This window comes from Macrobrachium nipponense, chromosome 7 (assembly GCF_015104395.2).
Source record: "Macrobrachium nipponense isolate FS-2020 chromosome 7, ASM1510439v2, whole genome shotgun sequence".
NCBI lineage: Eukaryota > Metazoa > Arthropoda > Malacostraca > Decapoda > Palaemonidae > Macrobrachium > Macrobrachium nipponense.
In genome coordinates, this window is record NC_061109.1 from 23,136,309 (window position 1) to 23,159,816 (window position 23,508).

The window sequence follows — 23,508 nt, forward strand, 5'->3', positions numbered from 1 at the left end:
AGAGCTTCATGCATTCAGAATGTTCTTTATATAGTATGCATGAGATTTTTTAATGACGGCCTCCTAATCACTCGTTTTTATGAATACGAATTAACTTAATACCCTATTCTTGGTGCCGCTGACTTCAATTGTACTAATGACAATTATAGAGTAAACGTGGCTTGCGATTCATTCTTCTGTTTCTATTTAAAAAGTATGGGAGTCTTCTTATATTTCACTCTGCTTCTGATTTGTTAAGAATTTAATCCAGCCGTTCTGAGAATGTCATTCAGATATTTAACGAGTTCTGTGAAAACTCGAGTGGAGGTATTGACTTTTGAAGTGCCTTGCGCTTAAAGGACATCCTCTGCCATGACGTCCTTTTCTTTTTGTTATTCTTGCAAATGACATGACAGTGTTCCACTTTATCTAACATTGTTCCCATAGACGCTCGCCGCATTTTTAAATATCTGTCTTGCAAAATAGCTTGAGTGAAATAATAAAGGCGTCAGCTGGTTTGTGGCCCCATCCTTCTCTTATGTATAATATATATATATATATATATATATATATATATATATATATATATATATATATATATAGTATATAACATATATACGTGTATAATATTAACTTTATCACCGACACACTTGTTCTGAGCATGTATACTACAATTACTAACCAGACTTCATTGAAACTGCATGGTAACTAGCGGAGATATATATTCAAGAAAAGTTACAAGCTTTCTAGGACAAACAATGGGGACTGCTTGTCTTAGAAAGCTTGTAACTTTTCTTTTCTTGAATAAATATCTCCGCTAGATACCACCCAGTTTCAATGAGGTCATGTTAGTAATATATATATATATATAATATATATATATATATATATATATATATATATATATATATATATATATATATACACATACTACATACGTACGTACGTACATACATATATATGCACTTGTACAGCTACGCATAATAGTAAGATAATAACTAAAAGACAAAAGTAGTTCAACAAACCGTAGGGAATACGAGGTAGGAAGACAAAAAAACCGAAAATGAAAGGGCTTTTTCACCCTCTCTATTCCTCTCATTACTGAAATGTGAGGCCCCTGGGTAATTAAGGTCAGCTGTTGAAAAATTAGACACCGTTTCCCATGGAATTGTAAATAGATTGTAAATTCACTCTTTTTCAGGTCAGATGTGAGCAGGTAACGGATAAAATTTAATTAAACCAGGGCCAGTGCGTGTGTTCTTTATCATCTTGGCTCTCATAGATTCAACAAATGGCAAATTGAACTTTGAAACAAGATATTCAGCCGAGATACTGACTACGTCAGTCAGAGCAGCGTCTTCAGAAGACCATCCATATCATCAGTTTTTAAAGTTTTGACGTTAAGTTTGCGTGGTATGAGCTCTTCTGGCTGTGCGATTTCTGCTTGAACTTCCATCAGGTCTAGATCCTCTTCTGATCTAACTGAAGCGCTCTTTACCCTTTCTCATGACATGTCCAAGCCACCGCAAAAATCATCTCTTGAAGAAGTATTCCAGATCCAAGTTGTATAGTCATTGACAAGTAGATCAGCTATGGAATTCTGCTACAGAAAGGGGAAACGTGACTTTGGCTATAACTAAGCATTCAGCCCTACTTATTTTGAAGTCACACTGAATATGCTAGATTCCAGTCACGTCATCCTTTGTTGTAACCTAACCTAACATAACCTAGTGAGCCTTCATGTCTCTTGCAATGAGCTCTACGCCAGTCTAGTGGACGTTTGTTTGTTTAACGGTAAAAATCTCACCTGCAGAAGGAGCCAGATAATACTGTATTTCAATGGGAGTTAATTCAATGAAATAGTCTCTTAGTTACCGGTTTTGATTGAAAAGTCGAGTTTGACCTGAAAATAAGGAATTGTTACTTGTAACACTTTCAGTCATAATGACAACAATAATGTTTTATATTGCATGCTATTTTGTTCAGATAAAACATCACAGTCGCTGGTAGGCTTCGCGACAAAAGCATTCTCTTGAATATATATATATATATATATATATATATATATATATATATATATATATATATAGTATATATATATATATATATCATCTTGTCCAGAAAAAACATCACAGTCGGTGGTAGGCTTCGCTACATAAGCATATATATATATATATATATATATATATATATATATATATATATATAATATATATATATTATACATATATATATACATATATATAGTCAATATACTATATATATAATATATCATATAATATGTATGTATGGATGTATGTATGTATGTATGTATGTATGCATATACATATACATATACACATACACGATCTCGTCACCAAAACTGGAAACGATGCATTTTGCAGACCATGACTTGTCAGCGAACGTAGCGAAAGTATTGTACTACTACGTATATCCAGCGAGGCCTGTGGCCATGACACATGACACAAGGGAATACACATTATGATATAGTAGGGCTCTCCGAGTCGCGTGACATAGGAGGTGTGTTGTTGTTGGGTGTCACTATGGTTACTGTGCGAGCCTTTGATTTTTTTAGGTGTACTCTTGGGAGAACTGGTATATTTAGGCTATCAAATGATGAGGTTCTTTAAGACGTTGTTTGGAAAGCGAGTTTCACTATCAACAACATCAGGAATGCTTGTGCTAAGTGATGTATTTTATTGAGAATTGTAACCCATGTATTTTAAAATGTAAGGTAATTGTGCTTGTTTTCTACTGTAACAAAAGCAAAACAATGGACATAGGTCACATTGACAGTTGGGACTCCAGTTACGTACTCGAAGTCATTCGATCATTGTGATGGGAATGCCGGTATCCCCATTGGTGGTGTACAATACCAGCACGCAAAATCAAGGAGTAGTACTGCAATTATAACTTCAGTGCTGGCAATGTGCGTGGTGACTTATCGGAACATTTTTCCGTCCTGAAGTCCAGAGCCGTGACATTTTCAAGTTGATTATACTTTCATGTCCATTTTGTGTAACCCACCTCTTTAGTCTGTCAGGGTGTGGTGAAGAAACTAGGTCATGTCATCGTGAGGAATATGAAGTAGTTACTTACAAGGTTCAGCGTTTTGTCTTGGTTTTTCATAAATTAATTTGGGTCCCCTGAACTTTAGACGAATTAAGTACTCATACTCTAGACTTAAAGATGATTTTATGTGTAACACATAGGCACATTACAGACATATGTACATGTATTTTATATTTGTGCATATATGTATATGTAAATATAACTGAATCACGAAAGTTTGGAACGTGATGAATGTATAAATAAAGGTATAAGCCAATGTTTCACTTTCCTTCGTGGTTTATACCTGTATATGTATGTAAATGTGTATATATATGTATATATATATATATATATATATATGTGTGTGTGTGTGTGTGTGTGTGTGTGTGTATCTATCTATCTATCTCTATATATATATATATATATATATATATATATATATATATATATATATATATAGAGAGAGAGAGAAGAGAGAGAGAGAGAGAGAGAGAGAGAGAGAGAGAGAGAGGTAAACATGATACACTGGAATTTTACGAACATATTTATGTACACTATATTTACCTCGTGCAGCTCTTTATTTCCTATATATATATATATATATATATATATATATATATATATATATATATAATTTATTTATTATTTATTTATTGTATATATATATATATGTGTGTGTGTAAGTGTGTCACTTCATTTACTTTTAACCATTGACTCATCATTATTTCTTTAAAATAATCGTCTTGCTTTGCTGAAAGTACTCAAGTTGAATGACATTCACTGATACAAAGAAACATCGACATATCCCGTCGTTATCAGTATTCATAATCAACACATTATGATAGTCGATACTAGAACCCGGAAGAGAAATTCAGACTCGTTGGGCCTTTTTTTTTCACTTGTAATTTGGAGGAATTTCACAATCGACAGTTTTTTTTATGTGTTGGCAGTGTGTGTGTATATATATATGTGTGTGTGTGTGTGCATGAGTGCGTGCGCGCGCGCGCGCCACAGTAATTACAAATGAGTATTTCTATACATAATTATTTACAGAGCCTCAGGCCTCTTCGTTTATTCTGTAAATCCCTCTCCCTACACCCAAAAGGCTCCAATTGATTGCCGTGACGTGTGACATTGAGAAAAATATATCATGCTGAGCGTATAGATTTGGATATTGATCACTTCGTGTTCGCACGATTTAGGTGAAGGTGAGGTGTGGATGCTTAATATTGTATTGTTGCTCAGTAATGTGAGGGAATGTGATGTGGTGGAGGGGAATGTTCGGTAGATGATTGGTGGCGCTACTTTCGTGCATTACGTAATGACCCAATAACCAGTGATAAATGTGGTATGGCTGCCATTGTCTTTGTTGTGTGTGTGTGTGTTTGTGTTTTTTTTTTCTTTCTCCTATTCTGCTTACAAGTCTGAAAACAATCACATTCATTGATGTCTTTATTGAGCGTCGTGCACAGCGGGTGTTTGTGTTCCTTCGTGTATCCTAAGTGTGATGAGGAGGTGAGAAATGATGAGGCGTGAGTTTGTATGGCAGAAGCTCTCCCTCTCACCTGCAAGAAACCACCGGAGAAATAGTCTCCCGACGGAGGCGATCTTGACGCGAATGAGAACACACCGCCGCCACTCGAGCACGTGGCACAGATAGGGGGAGTGAGGGAGAGAGAGAGAAAGAGAGAGAGGGAGAGGAACTGGAACCCACTGATGATGAAGAAGGAGCGTCTGGGGCGTCTGTGTCGACTGAGTGCAGCCTGCAGGTGAACTGCGCTAGGGACGATGTCCACACCCACCCTCGGCCCCTCTACCACTACCACCCGAGAGAGAGAGAGAGAGAGAGAGAGAGAGAGGAGAGAGCACACACACAAACACACAAAGAGAGAGAGAGAGAGAGAGAGAGAGAGAGGAGAGAGAGAGAGAGACGACCGCCGGCGACCAACTCCAACCACCATCACCTCCTGCCGATTATCATGATTAGGAGACAGCATGGTCTTCTGCCGGGGCAAGAGTCCACGCCCTCCGTTCTGGGGCTTTGTCCCTCGGGGATCTCTCTCTCTCTCTCTCTCTCTTCTCTCTGCCTCGCACGCTCTAGGTCTCTTAGCATGCGTGAGAGCCCTCTGAATTGACATTGCTTTGGGGACGCCTACATGAGGAGAGAGAGATATCTTTTTTTTATGTGTAATTAGGTTATCGTCATCTAAATTAACGAGTAATGTGACCCTATTGAAAAAGGGATCGTATGAAGTGAGAGAGAGAGAGAGAGAGAATATATATATATATATAGTATATATATATATATACATACATACATACATACATACATACTACATACATACATACATACATACATACATATAAACATACATACATACGATACTGTGTGGCATCATCCAAATGTGGGAAAATTCGTGAATGACAACATTTGGCAGAAGTTGTAACGCTAATGAAAATGGGACGCTATGAAATGAAAGATGGCAATAAATGGATAGCCTGCTGGTAGGTCTGAGGGTACCCACATCCTGTTGCAAAGTGAGTGGGTCACTCAGCATGATGTGAGAGTATGTTCTAGAAGAGACACCCAGTTGGATTGTCCACTTGCCGGTGGTGAAGGGCATTGTCTGTCAAGCACTCTTCCGGGGTTCGGGCGCTGTGCCCTGCGAGGCTGCCAGGATGGTGTATTGCGTGTTGACGTCCCTGGGGCCTTTAGTCATTCATTGCGGATTTCATTCATAATGAGCAGTGAAGGTCCGCCGATGGGATCTCTGCTGGGTGTCACTGGCAGGCGATTGAATGAATGAAATATTATGCCACTCAGATGGGAGCATGCCTGTGCTTTTCGTATGGGGGGGGGGGGGGGACGGTCCCCTGCATCAACGTCACCGGACTCTGTGACCTTGGAAGGTGACAACTGATTGTCAGCTGAGCCTTGTTTACGAGGACAGGTCATCAGTCATCTCGTGCCTTGTTTACACTCTCTTTGAAGGTTTTTCTTTTTCATTGACCCAGCTTTTATTTCCCTTTTCCAAGGTTACCCAAGTTAATCTCAGCTGAATTGTTGCTCATGGCCTTAATGCATACAAATGAATTTCCAAGGGCACTGTAATTCCAGTGGTATTATCCTCTTCTGTTATTAGCATAGTATGATCGGGAAAGTGAGGACGAATTACTTGCGAAGTACTTAGACGATAATTACACCTTTAAGATATCACCACATTAGGAAACCAATGGTTGTATACCAGTTGTAAGTTTCAGTCATGACAGTTTTCTGAATTCCTTGAAACAGCCCGGTTTTATCCCAGTGTGATTGTAAGCTACACGAAGAAGCCCAGGTTCTATTCTCGAACAAGGCGGAACCAATGAAACACCTTTCGTTAAAATCGTGATTTTTTCCCCCATGTTGTGAATTATGTTGTGGTTCGAAGGACTGACACGGTCTATAACCACCTCATTTAGTTAAGGGGAAAAGTTTACTAGATGTTATTTTCTTATTTTTGGTGAAGGATGAGGTTGCTAGCCCCACACCTTTTGTCTTGACCCCCGGCAGGCGATGGTGCCCATTTAAAGCTAGGTGGATTGGTGGGCGGTAGGGTGGGAGCGAAACACAGACCTGGCGAACGTCAGGTGAGACCTGCTTATGAAAATGGCGGATTTAATTTAAAATGAATCAGTATAAGAGTTAATCGAGTAGACTATACACAATGTACTAAAGCATGTATATCTAGTTGTTTATGTGTATACATATTGGTATGTATGTGTATGTGTAAAGCAATGCAAAAATGTGAAGAAAAGCAGAAATTTAATGACAGATGGTTAGCCCGAAATTGAAGACTTGTATGTATTATACAAACTTTACTGATAAATATTTCAAGCCAGCTGCTCTTAAACTAGACCTGTAAATGAATATGAGACACATGTTTGTGTGTACTTGTTTGGGGGAGGAGGGAGGAATATAATTATATTCCTTAATCTTAATTGACGTTGTTTTGAAGTTGTTACTGTTCTATATCAATTTCAATTCTTTCGTAATGCCTTTGGCGGCGTGTCTTCGTCATTTCTGTGGCTTCATAATTTTTGATAGACTTTCCATCGAAAGTCTTGAATTTTTAAAGCAATGAATGAGAGACGATTACACCACCAAGAGGGGTAGGAATTGGAATCAACTCATTCGCATACACTTCCATCAAATTCAGTTGAAATACGCTTTTACCAGAACCCATGTCTGCCCAACCTAACCAGTTTGTTTTAGGAATTGGAGTATTTGAATGGTCACTTTATATGAGTCGGTTAAGAATTCATGAATGATTTACGTCATGAGATTATAGAAGATGTTTTAATACCTCATTAACTTGCATGTCTCTTCAAATTCCACTATATTTTTGGACATGTCAGTTCATGAAAAGTCGCTTCCATTGTAAATTTAAGAAATTGGCTCCCATTTCAGTATTCAACAAAAGCTACGAAACAGGGAAGAGTTTGTGATAGAAGAAATTTGTAGCTTGTTGGTGCTTCGGTGCTTACTGTCAGCACAGGCGGAGGGGAAGAGACTCGGGTGTCATTCATGATTGTTTTCGCTCTTCAATTGGGTTGGGGGGAGGAGGGCGTTTTCATTCTTAAATTGAATTGGGGGGCATTTTCATTCTTAAATTTAATTAGGGGGCGTTTACGTGCTTGAATTGGGGCATTTTCATTCTTTAACTAGGAGGGGCGTTTTCATTCTTCAATTGAATTGGGGGACCAGTGTCGATTTGAACAAGTTGTTCTATCCCAGTATGACCATTTTTTGTTATGCTCAAGCCTTGATAATATTTCATTTACCTAAACACTGTAACATATTGTATTTCCTGAGTTGAGGCTTTGATAGCATTTTTCTACATAAGCATTGATGTTTTATTCACTCATAGTATTAAGGGAATTTTTATTCCGGGTAATACCGTGAAAAACGTTTTTCGTTTAACAAGGCTTTGATAATATTTCAGCAGCACAGTTACGTTTATGAAGCCTGGTATTTATGTGTTGACGATTTGTTAATATTTCATTTACTGAAATATTATTATAATGAGAACAGCAACACATCATTGTTGTTTTAATACTTTGTTTAGTCTTAATTGCAATCCTTATTTAATTCAGCATCATGAATGTTACACCTCGCTGTCCCGACTTTAATATAAATTATGTTTTTTCCTTATTAAGTCTTTCCGAAGAAGTTGTTTGATATCAAACGTTTGAAATACTAGACGCAAGGAAGAAAGATATATTGCTTCATGATTATCATTAAGTTGTCCATTTCAAGTGTTAAGGAACAATAACATAAATTATTGATTAATACATGGCTACAAATATTTATGATTATCAGTCAGAAATGAAGATTTTCCACAGTGTATGTACTTCGCTGTAGCGTCACAACTCTACCATTGTCATTGATTTGCCAAACTAATTAAAATGTTTCCACCATCAACTTTTAATGGAAATGTCACCACACAAAGCTGCATTCATTTAAATTAGTCGCCAACGTACATAATCACTTTCATTAAACTTAAAAAAAGAATCTCATCGCAAATTGATTAAGGTTAAATATTAGTTTTAATCAAAATCATTTTCTTCTTGAAAGTCTTTGTCTTCAATCTTGACGGTGTTCAATCCCCCGTTTAATACTGATGGGGGAAAACTCGTTATTATATAATTATTTTAGTTACTTTTCTTAAGTAGGACCAAGTTTTCTAGTTTCGGTATCGTCTTGCCACATATTTTTTTCATTAGATCCCACTGAATATATATGTCACATTTTCATCTCTTTTGATCATTTTTGTAAGAGATTTCCTTCTTTATATAAGATTGTCGGGTAACGGGAAAAGTGTCCTTTATGTTCACTTGAGGATTTCCCTCTTTTCCCCCTGTATATATATATATATATATATATATATATATGATATATATATATATATATATATATATATATATATATATATATATATATGTATCCTGGATCACAAAACGTGTATTGATTCCTCGACTTTATGGAGGAGTACACATCCGGAATAACGGCGAATGATGTCGTACAAGCGTCCCTATTACAGAAGTGAGCTTTGCTCATTTAGATAATCTCATTTTAACGTAATGGTTCCTGCCAGGAGTTCAGCAGAAAGCCATTTATTTATGCAGACAGAGTTAATGGCCAGGATTGTAAACATATGTGCGAATATGCGATTATACATCGGCGTTTAAATCGTGTGATTTAGAGTGTGTTCAGAGGTTGTTTCTGCCGTTGCTTCTGTAATTTGTTCGGGACGTTATATTTAGCATCGCTTGAACGAGTTTGTAAAATATGTCTGCGAAGAGGAATAAGGATTTTTGTGTTTTTGGCCACCAGTGAATTCTCTGCAGTTTTACTCATGATTCTATTCTGGGGGCCATAACAAAGCGTATTAATAGATTAGTTTATTTATATAAACTTTGGATTAACAGATTCAATGTGGGTTTAATGGAATGTGGCTAAATCGTCCCTTCTCTAAGAAGAATTGAACTCTGGCCCTTTGCGGCGAGTGCCATGACCACCAGACTACGATGTTCCTCGTTGGACAAGTGGTTTACGTGCTTGCCTAATGATCCAGTAGTCCCGAGTTCGATTCCCCGCTCTGCTAACGTGGAATCAGTGGAATTTGTTTCTGGTCATTAGGAATTAATTGCTCGATTTAATGTGGTTCGGATCCCACAATAAACTGTAGGTCCTGTTGCAAGGTACCCAATTGGTTCCTAGCCACGTGAAAATAGCTCATCCTTCGGGCCAGCCCTAGGAGAGCTGTTAATCAGCTCAGTGGTCTCGTTAAAGTAAGATATACTTACTTTTTACCAGTCTACGAGGTCATATTATATATATATATATTGTGTGTGTAGACATACATTTATATATACTATGTGTGTGTGTATGTGTAATTTTTTTTTGTGAAATCATAACGAAATTGAATCTTTAACGTCTGGTTGAAAATTCATAGTTGCGTCGCGGCAACTATGGTCATCAACACAGAGTTGAAAGGCTGAAACTGTCTCAGCACGAGGTACTTTTGACGCAAAAGCAAGCGCCAGAAAATAGGGCTTTGCGTGTTAAACCAAAGAGCCATTGAATACGAAACTTGGAGAAATGTGTTTGGTAGAGAATGTAATGGTTAACTGTGACAAACTTTAGCAGTTAGTCAGGGTATTAGAAGGATGTCATTCCTGTTGTCATGTGAGAGGTTTGAAAGCATCACATGGAATAAGAAACGTCAAGGTTTAAAGGCAAGAAACAGTTCTATTAGTATGAAGCCTTTAAGGAAAAATGCATGTACATATCCATGATGAACATGGAAATTTTTTACCTTTTTAATAATTTAAATTAAAAATAAGACAGATAAGGAAATGTGGACTAACTTAGGAATACAGGGAGAAGCAGCAGATAAGACAGGTGAATTCTAGTAAATTTTAGATGTAAGGGAAACCTTGCAAAGGAATTTCATGGTGCCCTGTGAGAAACCACTTATAGCGGGCAAAAACCGAGATTGCAACCATTAATGATGAAAGTAATATTTCGAAAGAGAGAGTGAAGTGTGGAAATATCAAGAGGTTCAAGTCAGTGAATATTTATGTGAATTGAAGGCCAGAAAGCAAGTACGGCGACCCAGGGTTAGGAATATGGAAAAAATAAATCAGACAGAATTGAAATGCAGCTGTAATCCGAGTGTGGAGACACAGAAGAAAGTTGATGGAAATGATAAGAAAAAAGAGTAAAATTTATTTGACAACGAATGGTACGGAAGGCAAGATGTCTGAAGAAAATAAATATTGATAGGCGCTATGAACCTCTTGCTACAGCATAGATTTGGTACCCTATTTTTTTTTGTGGCACTCTGCCTATGGCTGTTTGTCTGTTTAATCATAATTGCGATATGGGCACATTCACCTTTGAAATGTTTATCGCGTAGTTTAACATTCAGATGGAAGCGCTGAAGAGGAACGTAAATAGGGGTAAGACTCAAGTGGTACCGTTTATGAGTTTTGGTGAAATGGAACAGTCTCTCTCTCTCTCTCTTCTCTCTCTCTCTCTCTCTCTCTCTCTCTCTCTCTCTCTATAGACCGGGGGTTGTTTACTCTGTGAATCCATTGTTGACTAGCTGATGGTCCCTTAAAAAACCATTTTTTTTTTTCAAAAAAGAAAAAAAAAGTATTTATTCTTTTGGGGTTCGATTTCGGACCACTGTCTCCCCAAAGTGTTTTCTTTCCCTTTGGTAATCAATACAAACCTGGGATGTATCACGGAGACCAAATGCACAAATCGACTTCAAATCATTTTCTTTGTATATAAATGTTTGTTGGGTCTAGTCTTTTCCAATATGTATTTTCATAATTTAGTTTTATTCTCTTTCTCTCTCTCTAAATCATATTTAGATAACGCCAATGTACTACAGTATCAGTCAGTCGATGATTCTCTCGTTGCCTATCGTGCATTATAAATTTAACATATCCAAGGCCTAATCAGTATCTCGATAAACTCTCTCTCTCTCTCTCTCTCTCTCTCTCTCTCTCTCTCTCTCTCTCTCTCTCTCTCTCTCTCTCTCTCTCTCCACGGACTTTAAAGTTTAGGCATTCCGCTGGTTTGAAACATTTTGAGTTGGTGCCTCCATTTGCTTTCATGAATTTTTCTCCTTTTTTTGTCTCAGCTCGACCGGTGGTGGCGATATTCTAATTAAATTCACAATTCTGACAGTTATTTACTTTAATGGCTGAGAGGTGCATTTCGGAATTACTTGCTGTAGGACGAAATTGGAATGTTAATGAGCTGTATATGTAAGCTCATATTATTATTAGACCATTAGCTGTGCAAGCCTCTACGTAATAGAATTGCCATAAGGGGAGAGAGAGAGAGAGAGAGAGAGAGAGAGAGAGAGAGAGAGAGAGAGAGAGAGAGAGAGAAACAAATGGACGAAGAGCAATCAACAAACAGGTAAATACTTTACCATTCAACGAGGCAGAAGTCATAGAATATAGGGCAGCAATGACTGGGTTTTTGTAACAGTAACAAAGTTGTTTGTTTTTGTTTGTTTGTATGGTGTTTTTACGTTACATGGAACCAGTAGTTATTCAGCAACGGGACCAACGGCTTTACGTGACTTCCAAACCACGTCGAGGGTGAACTCTACCACCAGAAATAAACATTACTCCTCTCACTCTCAAAGCGAGTGAGACTGTTTCACGTTTCTACAGTAAAGGGATTCGGAGACAGGTGGAATGTGGAATGTTCCACCGTGGCACGTCGTCAGAAAGTAGATCCTGACGCTTTGCCATAGGATTAGAGCTCACTAATTCTGAGGGAAGAGGCATTAAAATGAAATAATAGAATTTTACTCCTAAAATGAAGCTTGTGGAAGGTGCCCATGCTGTACATATCTTCCATCAGTAGATTGAATATTGCCAAGGAATAAGTGAAATTACAAATAGCAGTGCATACTAAACTTTCACTTTGTTACCTATTTCATCAATATTTTCTCTGTTATTGTCGACCTGTTTTGACTGTTGCAGGACGAGTGTAACACTTCGTGAGGTTTTTCGCTTTAGAGTCTAACAGTATTAAGCATCAAGCTGGAGAGATTAGGTGGAAAATGGTATCTAAATTTCCTTCAAACAGCTGATCATTTGTCTAAATTTGCTCTTCTTGTGTGGCATTTTTGAGAAGAGCTCTTCGTGTATTCAAGCGCTGCCGCTCATTGACGTCATTTTTGGAGCGTGAACTAACATGGCATTTCAGGAATCTATTTCTTGATTAATAAAGATAAGAGAGAGACGCTTCTTAAGTAAGTTTTAACTTTAACACGTCACAGAATTGCTTATCATTTTCATTGACCAATTTTTTTTAGCAAGATGTCAGTGTTCGCTTTAAGTGGAGTGGCAGATAGCCTGAAATCGCTATAGCAAAGTTCACCTTTATAAATACTAACTTGTGTAGGTACTGCACGCCAGTGATTGGCTAGCTCTCGAAGGGTAGTGACTTCACACTATAGTTATAGTTAACCGTCCAAATGATTACTAGTACGGATTTGACTCCGCGTGGTCATGCTGAGTTTCGTATGTGAATCGCACCACAGATTTGAGTTCCCGGAGTTGTGAAGTATGCAATTGATATCTCTGATGAAAGAAATATTAAGTTATATATCATTATGAAGATCTTGGATCATTTTGTCTGGGCATCCTTTTTTATCATGCGCAGCCTAAATACACACGCATCTTGCTTTTTTTTTTATTGTTGCTGGCCTACATAAGCGACCCCACATAAACCACATTAATTGAAATGAAACATTGGCTTAACAGCCAGTTCCGATACTAGGGTACTAATTCATCATAATCCTGCATGTCAGATGTTATTATCATCATTGAGAGATTATGCCTACACGTCAATTTCTTATATTTTGAGGCAATGACAAGGCATAGACTTACACGTCAATTTCTTATATTTTGAGGCAATGATAGGGCATAGACCAGCGTCTCTTAACCTGGAGGTCGTTTGGGGTTTCTCAGGAGGCCATAAAAGGTTATGGAAAATATAATTTATTTTCATATTTTTGTAGTAGCCAGTGGGCTTTTACCAGTTTGGTGAGTGCATCTTGTTAGAATTATGGCTGCAAAACAATTTCAACCCTCCCACTAAGTGAATGAGAGGTAGGTTTTGTTATTTGTATGATGTTCGATACTTTTGCGGATTTTGCATCGTTCTGGGATTTGTAGAAGCTCTGTGGAATTTTTCAAGGTTTTTGTTCGGGGCATTTTCAATAAACTCTGGTCTTCCTATCATTTTGTTTTATCTTACCTTTTCACAAGGTTCCATTTCAAAATTTATTGTAGGGGTCACGATAATATCCTGAAGAGTCTCGGGGGTCATAGGAGGAAAAAGGTTAAGAACCACTGGCATAGATCTACACGTTAATTTCTTATATTTTGAGGCAGTGAAAGGGCATAGGCCTACACATCAAATTCTACCTAACCCGTCCTCCTTTAAAAATTTTCTACCCGTAACTGTTGGATATACAGTAGTTTTTAGTAGTAGTTTCAACTCCACGATATGTAGTGTATATGTATAAAATAGAATTTACACGCATCTGTAAATGCACATGCACATACACATACACATGCATGCGTGGATGGCCATAGTAATTGTAACGCCATATATACCACAGAAAATAAACGTAAAACTTGTGGGCACATAGCCGATGGCACACACAGATCAATCATAGGACTGACTCAGCCTTGCTTACAACTATCAAACTGCCGTCAGTGAACTATATTGAAAATAAATTCACTAAAGGAATAACAAATTATAATGCACTGATGTGTAGATAAAAAGGCTGCTATAGTATTTCTCTGAAAAAGAAGGCTATGGTAGAAAGGCAACATAAGATACTTAATGAAATACGAAAAAAAATGAATGATAGCTGAAAAAGTTATGTATGAGATGATCTAAAAGACTAAACCAGTCTGCGAGCACACTATGGATCACTTGATTTTGGAGCATTCTTGTAGATTACCCTGTTGGACAAAAGGATACATAAGAGTCAGTAAAACGGAATATAAGATAGGCATATAATCCAGACGTCATAAACTGCGTAAACCGACAAAAAGACTTAGGACAATATAGGTCTACGTCATTTTTTATGATCCTGTTATTTTGAAAGGAAATAATCTCCTTAAGAAAATTCTGGGCAAATTTATATCTAGTATGACTCGTATAGCTTATCATACTGTAACTGTATAACTGTAAGTTAAATATAGGCATATTCTGGTTTTGTAGGAGAGTCACTGCTGGTCATCCCTCCGAACGTGTAAACGATTACAATGAAGTTGATTTTATGACTATTAAAATGTAGTAAAATTTCCTGAAATTAATATGAAATAGCAGTCTGCAGAGCTCTGGGAAAGTCTTTGTGTTTAAATTTAGAATGGTGAATAGTGAACACGCTTGACAGCATCAGACGGTAATTATCATTTTCCAGTGATTCGATTGCACCGATTCGAATGCAGACATTCCCTGTGTCACATCCTTATTCAGGTGAATTTAATTACGAAAAACAACATTGCAGCATCTCGAAACACTCCCGAATTCATTCATATTTTCCTGCTTTTTTACCATTTTTAGGGAGATGTGTTTTATGGTTTTATTTCAGGGGATAATATATAACGTTTCCTTTTGATAATCAGCAGATCGTATTTTAATTTGGTAAAACAACCATTGCAAAATAAATGAAGATGAAAAGAACCGCAGATTAACCAACCCCTCGAAACTATTGCCAACCAATCACCTTCAAGGAATGGTCGTGACGTAATCAGTGGGCGGGGCTTAGCTGCAAAGCTAGGTGGACTTTGCTATAGTATGAGCTTTGGCCAAACTGCAACACTGATTCCTAAATATAGGAATCCGAGTATCTTTATTCATGTTCTGCGCTTTGAATGTGTTATTGTATTTGCCTTACTCATTTTAAGATGTTTTTTTAACATATCATCCGTAAAATCTGCGGCCTCCCGAACCATTTTCACGTTGTTTTCATTCTTCAGTTCTGTTTTCGGTTCCCTTGGAATGAGAGAGAAGGGAATAAATAGCTCGCCAAGCTCCCTGTTGCGTAGCCTTCTCGGGTGTCTAAACTACTTTGAACTAAGCCAATGAAAATGATTAGGGTCATCGTTGCACGTAGTCCAGCCAAGGTTAATGCAGTTCCACTGTTGCTGCTTTTCTCTTCAAGCCGACTTTCACCCATCCCTGTTTTTCGGGTGGTTTTAATAAACGTCTTTTCGTATTTCGAAGTTTGAAACATTTTACCGTCTCGTCCTTGCACATTTTTTTTACCTATTAGTTTTAAATTCGCATATTTATCCTGTGAAGAAGTGAGTTATATTTTGATACAGGATGACTTATGTATGTGGGTGTAGTTCTATAGAGTTTCTATAGAACTACACCCAATATATACAAACACGAGATCTCATAATAAAGTGATTCCTCTAAATAAGAAAAGCCGGAAATTTAGTTGGAAATAAGACATGCACGCACGCACGCTCTCATAAACGTCTATATATTTATGTAGGTATATATATTTATAAACCAGAAGGCGTAGAAGAAGGCAGCATGAAAAGTATGTCACTTTATTCTTATCGCGACGTTTCGGGACGAATGTCTCATCACCCAGGCTAAAATAAAAGATAAAAAACTGATATACAATACAGCATAGAATTATTTTTGTTGACATAAAACACACATTGAATAAAGTAATACAAGGAACGTTACAACATTGAAATACAAGTTACTCTAAAAGATGAAATAAAATAAAATAAATAAAAAAAGGAATGATTAAAGTTAGTGTCCGACGTTCGGTTGCTGTATGGAAAACGCATAGAAAGTAAACAAGAAGGGCATGGTTTAAGCTATGTACAAGGGAACAGATGAAGAGTGGTTGTTTAAGGTGGGAACTAGTTTCTTTATAGCTAGAGATTCTAATATTGGTAGGTGGTGTTCGTATGGACTTGATAACAATATCTTGAAATCATTATAGTTTATATTATTTTTACCAAATTTCCCATGATTCCTAATATAAGATAGTTCTGGGTTGGACAGTTTACACCCTGTACGGAAACTAATACCCATATGTGCATCACATCTCACCATAAGCAAGCGGCGCGTTTCCAACGTAAGTTTGCCTATTGCATCGGCAGCAAGTATAGATATAGACAGCATTAAGGGAGGTAATCTCTCTTTATGATGCAACATATTACCGATAGTCCTAGGGTTCATTAAGAGAAACTTAACATCAACAGCTGGAAAATGATGAAGTAAAATGCATAATATATAAATATATACATATATATATATATATATATATATATATACTATATATGTGTGTGTGTGTGTGTGTGTGTGTGTGTGTGTGTGTGTGTGTACTTTCATTTTCCGGTGAAGGTCATACTTTTCCTCCACACGCTCATAATCATTGTTTTATGGTGGATGTAATATATATATATATATATATATATATATATATATATATATATATATATATATATATATTGTGTATGTGTGTGTGTATACATGAATGGATGAATCACGAACATTTGGAACGTGGTGAATGTATGAATAAAGGAAATAGCCACGAAGGAAGATGAAACGGAGTACTGCGAGGCCATTCGACTCAAGTAATAAAGGACATTGAGTCGAAAGGCCTCGCAGTACTCCTTTTCGTGTCACTCTCCTTCGTGGCTTTTGCCTTTATATATGCCTTAATATATATATATATATATATGACAATTGTTTTTAACCAATTAGTAATTCATTTTCTCATATTTGATATTGTCGTCTTTATCGAATTTTCCCCAACGCAAGATATTGGTGCAAATCCACCAAAGGACATAAAAAGGAGGGAGTCATATCTCTGCCATTGTCACAGGCACTATCCTTGTTCTGTGCAGCTGTCTATTCAGTACGTGTATACATAAGATCTTGACTAGGGCTGTTCTTCCTCACTGAGCACTTGAGAAAATATAGTTATTATCTATAAAACGTTAAAATTGATTCTAGCTTAACGTTAAGTTTTATTAATCGAAGGGCACCTCGAAATCCGTAGGTTATTGTGCTGCTGCTCTTAGGTATTAGTATTTGTCTTAATTCCAACATGTATTTCAACTTGAGGATTATGGATATTTTTTAAGTTTGTTGATTCTAACGGTTTTTTTTTTTTTTTCATCGGAACAAAAAGAGACCACAGGTTCTTATTCCAATTGAATGTTTTTTATCATATGGTTATAAATTCTTTTTGACCTGTCTCCTCGCCGCATTTTCATATTTGATTTATCATACTCGTTCCATTTTACTTAGACGTGGAAAAGTTGGTATTTTTATAACCCCTGTATTTATATCTCCTTGTACATGTTTTCTTATCATCTTTTTCATGCGTTGTCATTTTTTTGTAGTTTGTTTTATTTCATCTCCAGATATATTCGTTTCTGAACGTTGAGATATTTATTCCCTTTTCCATGCCACTTGTTTAACATTTGAAGTCGCATTGTCAAAATCGATCTGTACTGTTCTGCCATGTCTGATGTTAGTTACATAATTCTGCTTTTATAGCTTTGACTCTCTCTCTCTCTAGTTACTCCCAAGTACCTGTCATAACAAGCTTGACAAATTGTGCATGTAGTGGGAACGTGAAGGGATGAACCTATTGATTACGATGTCAGAGACCGGATGTCAAGTCAAGGTTGAAGTTGCCTGGCAAAGTTTTGCAAACTTTATTGTGCATTATAGTCGAGGGATCTGTTAAGCTCTGATGTCTCCTGATTTATTCTTATTTTTCTCTTCTCCTCTAACCTGACTGTCTATTTTCCCCCTTTTCCCCTCTAATCTGGTTATTTGATTTGCTGCTTAGTTCTTCAAGTATGACGGATCAGTTTCCTCTTTTTTCTTTTAATGGGATTGTTTCATTTTCTCTGACTCCTCTGACGTGATCGTTTAGATTCGATGTTTCTCCTTTAACCCGGTTGATATTTTCTTCTTTTTCTCTCGTAACCGAATTGTTTGGGTTGTTCCTCTAACCCTAGTATTTCATTTCCTCCTTTCCTGTTGTAACCTGGTAATTCAATGTTTTCTTTCTTTTTTCTCCAATTAGTCCATGATGCTTCCGCTAATGTTACATCTCCTGGAAAGTCGTGTGTCACCAAACCTTGGACAAAAGATTCTATTTAACAGTTATTCTTTAATAGAGTTTTTGCTCATAATACTCCACCGGTATATTTTTATAGTTTGGTTGAAGTGGATCTCTCTCTCTCTCTCTCTCTCTCTCTCTCTCTCTCTCTATATATATATATATATATATATATATATATATATATATATATATATATATATAATAGAGAGAGAGAGGAGAGAGAGACGAGAGAGATATAAATTGTTCACACATGAATATATGTGTGTATATAGTATATATCATATATAAAATATATATGTATACGCACACTTATATATATATATATATATATATATATATATATATATATATATATATATATATTTTTATCGCAGCTTGAGTGGTGGTACGTATAGCTCACAACCAGATAACCTGGGTTCGAATCTCGAACCGGACGAGGTAGAGACAGGTGCTTTTCTTTAAAGTCAGTGCGTCTCTGATGATCTGACTAGTGAATGATATGCGTAGCAATTACACGAATATTGTGATCGGAGCTGGGTTGGAGGGAAAGAGGGAGAGAAGAGAGAAGAGAACAAAACTAGTAGATGCGAGTGTTTAGTGTTCGGTCAAAATGCATACATGAAAGCAGGAGAGCCTCGACGAGGTAACCCCTCATCCCACTGGGGAGAACCCGTTCATTAGGTATTCTCTCTCTCTCTCTCTCTCTCTCTCTCTCTGCCACAGAGTTAATTCCATCCATCAGGCAAATAGGTTACCGAAGACGACTAGAGAGCCTGAACATGAATGGCTTAGGAACACGACGATAGCGAGGACAACTAATAGAAACATTTAAGATACTGATAGGCATAACAAAAGTAGATAGTAACCTATTTGCATTAAACGAAAACCAGACAAAAAATAATGGATGGAAACTAGAACTGAAGAGATACAACACATCCCATTGTGGGAACTTCGTTACATACAAGATATGTGACACATGGAATAAACTGCCACCAGAAGTTGTAAGCAGCAACAGTGTGGAAGAGTTTAAAAGGAAGCTAGACAAAATCATTAGGACTCTGTGAATGCACAGTAAAACCTGCTCGTACAGATAAGTGAGCACACGATGTCTCCTCGGATGGACTAACAATTCTTTGAGACATCCTTGTAACTCCTTATAACTCTCATATATATATATATATATAATATATATATATATATATATAATATATATATATATATATATATCTTATAAACTAAATACGTCTTGATATACTCATACACTAATCAACATTTCTGTCCTCAAGTACAAAACAAAAGAATAAATAAATTGAAAAACTTCATATATAATCCGGCTTCTAGCGAGAGAGAGAGAGAGAGAGAGAGAGAGAGAGAGAGAGAGAGAGAGAGAGAGAGAGAGAGAGAGAGAGAGAGACTTCTAATGCATGTTTTCCCCTCGGGAGAAAGGATTACCTCGTCATGGCCTTTCCGGTTTTAAATCAAGATACGTTGGTATATATTTTAAAGGAACAATGATCACTCGTGTTTGTTATTTTCAATTCTTCTTTCCTCAATATCTTCACCTGCGTCTGAGACCCACAAGTCGACTAGCATCCAGAAACAATATTCAGAGCTTTAGTTAATACAGACACTAATGAAAAATATTCAAGGAAAGGGTCTAAGCTTTTTTTTTTTTTTTTTTTTTAATAAACAAGCCCAAGAATCGAAGGCAGGTTCTATAGTTGTTAGCAGAGTGCTGCTAATTAAACAACGACCGACAATGTGTGTGATGAAAAATACACACACACACATATAGTATATATATATATATATATATATATATATATATATATATATATATATATATATACTGTATATATGTGTGTGTATTTTTCATTACACACATTGTCGGTCGTTGTTTAATTAGCAGCACTCTGCTAACAACTATAGAACCTGCCTTCGATTCTTGGGCTTGTTTATTAAAAAAAAAAAAAAAAAAAAAAAAACAAAAAAAAAAAAAAGCTTAGACCCTTTCCTTGAATATTTTCATTAGTGTCTGTATTAACTAAAGCTCTGAATATTGTTTCTGGATGCTAGTCGACTTGTGGGTCTCAGACGCAGGTGAAGATATTGAGGAAAGAAGAATTGAAAATAACAAACACGAGTGATCATTGTTCCTTTAAAATATATACCAACGTATCTTGATTTAAAACCGGAAAGGCCATGACGAGGTAATCCTTTCTCCCGAGGGGAAAACATGCATTAGAAGTCTCTCTCTCTCTCTCTCTCTCTCTCTCTCTCTCTCTCTCTCTCTCCAGCTAGAAGCCGGATTATATATGAAGTTTTTTAATTTATTTATTCTTTGTTTTTGTACTGAGGACAGAAATGTTGATTAGTGTATGAGTATATCAAGACGTATTTATGTAATATGAAGCACATACTCGTTTAATGATGTTTTGTTCAATGAAGTTTATATCCTGGTTATTAGCCGTGCTTAAAGATGTGATTCTCGTCTAATTTGATTAGCTTTTAGCTGTTGAAAAAGTAACATTCACGTAAGACTTCTGCTTAATAAGACTTCAGTAAAAGGGTCAGTTTTAACTTGGATCTTTGGGCTTAGAGTGATTAAATTGTTTATGGAAAAGCTGCAGATTTAATTATTAGAAAGAGTAAACATTTCTGTATTTTAATATTTTCAGGCGCAAAATATTGGTAAGGAAATATTCCTCTATTATTCATGCAATCTGTCAAGCCCTACATACGCCATAAGGTCAAAAGGTTCTTTATATGTGGAATATAGAGAAATGTAAGGCTGTTGTGTTATCACGAGGGAATTCTTTCCTGCTTTTTGGATACCTTTCGTGTGTGTGTGTGTGTGGGGGGGGGGGGGGGGGGGGCTTATTCTAAAAACAAGAGGAAACCGTATGGTAAGGAGATTATTTAATTTGACAAAAATTTTTATTAAATTTGGCCAGTGAGATCTGATGCATTTAAATGTTTACATATATGTATATATACTTTTTCTTTACTATTTTGTCTTTTATTCTCTGATTTCTTTATTCTTTCATAAAATATGAGTGTTCTTCATGAATGAGAGAATGATTTTGTACGCGTTAACCACCAATGCTTTATCGAGTTATGAGATATAATGGCTGCCATTTAAGGCTTCTTTTGTGAAGCAGCAGTAAGTTATGTCAAATATTAGCTGTAGTAGATTCACATCAACCGTGCATTTGATGTTTAGGCCAGTCCCTTACGACGCTCCTGATTGGCTGTTGATAAGCCAATCACAGGGCTTGAAACTCTCAGTTTCTCGAGAGAGTTCACATAGGCAGGATGTGTGTTCCACCTCTCCTGACAGACGTATACCTCAGGAGAGGTGGAACATAGATCCTACCCATGTGAACCCTCGAGAGAGGCTGAAAGTTTCCAGCCCTGTCATTGGCTTATCAACAGCCAATCAGGGGCGTCGTAAGGGACTGGCCCAGACATCAAATGCACGGTTGATGTGAATCTACTATAGTGCGACCGAGAGAAGATGGAGAGGAGACGGGGAAGACGAGAGATTTGCGAATTGGCAGAATAGCTCAAAGAGGAGAGTCCTGAAGAGGAGAGGAGAGAGAGAGAGGAGGAAGAAAGCGGGAGAAGCTGAATACTACTTTGAGCGACATCATAAGGTTACAGACTATCATCATTCATTTTACAAACTATAAACTTACTTACTTTGCTGGAGCCAATGACGTTAGATAGTCTCCGGTATCTGCGTCCTTCTCTCTCAGCTTTGGAGCGCAGCCTTATCACTCTCATCACCCTCGGTCGATGTTGGAATCCTTTTTTTTTTTTTTTTTTTTTTTTTTTTTTTTTTTTTTTTTTTTTTTTTTTAATATTTGATCACGGTTTCATTTATTATACAAGTAGCAAATTTCGAGGCACCGGTGTGGAACTGGTACAGAATTGAAATCCTCATTATATATATATATATATATATATATATATATATATATATATATATATATATATATATATATACATAACAGTGTCTGTGTTAATGTGATCATCATGGATTCTTCCTGAAAACTGGTCCAAGTTGCTTTTCCCCGTTGTATCGATTTTGGGGGGGGCCATTAATAATAATATATATATTATATATATATATATATATATATATATATATATATATATATATATATATATATATAGTATGGTCCCAAACATTAGTAAATTCATATCCATTTTAAATTGCAAGGACATTCTGACATAGTATTACTACGCTCTCAGAAGTTCACGATATAGCCACATAATTCTTATCTTTTTTTCTCCTACCGCAGCTGTTTTGCACTTCACAAAAAATAGAATGGTTTATAACCAGAAAGGAAAAAAGATGCTTGGTGGCACCAGAGGACACGTGACCAGCTGTTGAAGGCTGACTGATAGCAGCATTTGCAGTGCCATTGATCGAGGCGTAGCGGACATTCTTAGAATTCACGCAATTTTAGTCTCATTCACCCAAAAACCTCTGGTAGGTAGGAACAGCAAACGATTATTACTATGATCTCCAACTGCACAATTCCTGATGCAACAAGGGATTTTTTCCATAATTTCTTTATCGTCTTATATGTGTAGCTAATTTCAAATTTATTCTCCTTTGTCCCTATTCCTCGTTCGTCTTTGCCTCTGCTCCGTCGATTCTTTCTCCTCCATTCCTTGGCCTCGTCCGCGACCTCCTATCATTTATTTGAATGAATAAATAAATGTCTTCTTCTGGAAGCAAAAGGTGTTTTTCCAA

General features: G+C 36.7%; 2 protein-coding genes across 3 annotated transcripts in view; one reads left to right on the forward strand and one right to left on the reverse strand.

Annotated features, from left to right (window-relative positions):
• Positions 1-4,876, reverse strand: part of LOC135217396 (immunoglobulin domain-containing protein oig-4-like) — a 49,073-nt gene extending 44,197 nt beyond the window's left edge. Inside the window, exon 1 of one of the 2 annotated variants that reach the window (XM_064253239.1) lies at positions 4,745-4,876. The gene's annotated coding sequence lies outside the window, so the exon portion shown is untranslated. Of the gene's footprint in view, positions 1-4,595 lie in introns of both variants that reach the window. The other variant, XM_064253238.1, reaches the window with a different exon arrangement.
• LOC135217126 (procollagen-lysine,2-oxoglutarate 5-dioxygenase 1-like) overlaps positions 1-23,508 on the forward strand; it is a 597,528-nt gene that overhangs the window by 302,805 nt on the left and 271,215 nt on the right. The gene's annotated exons all lie outside the window — the stretch shown is intronic.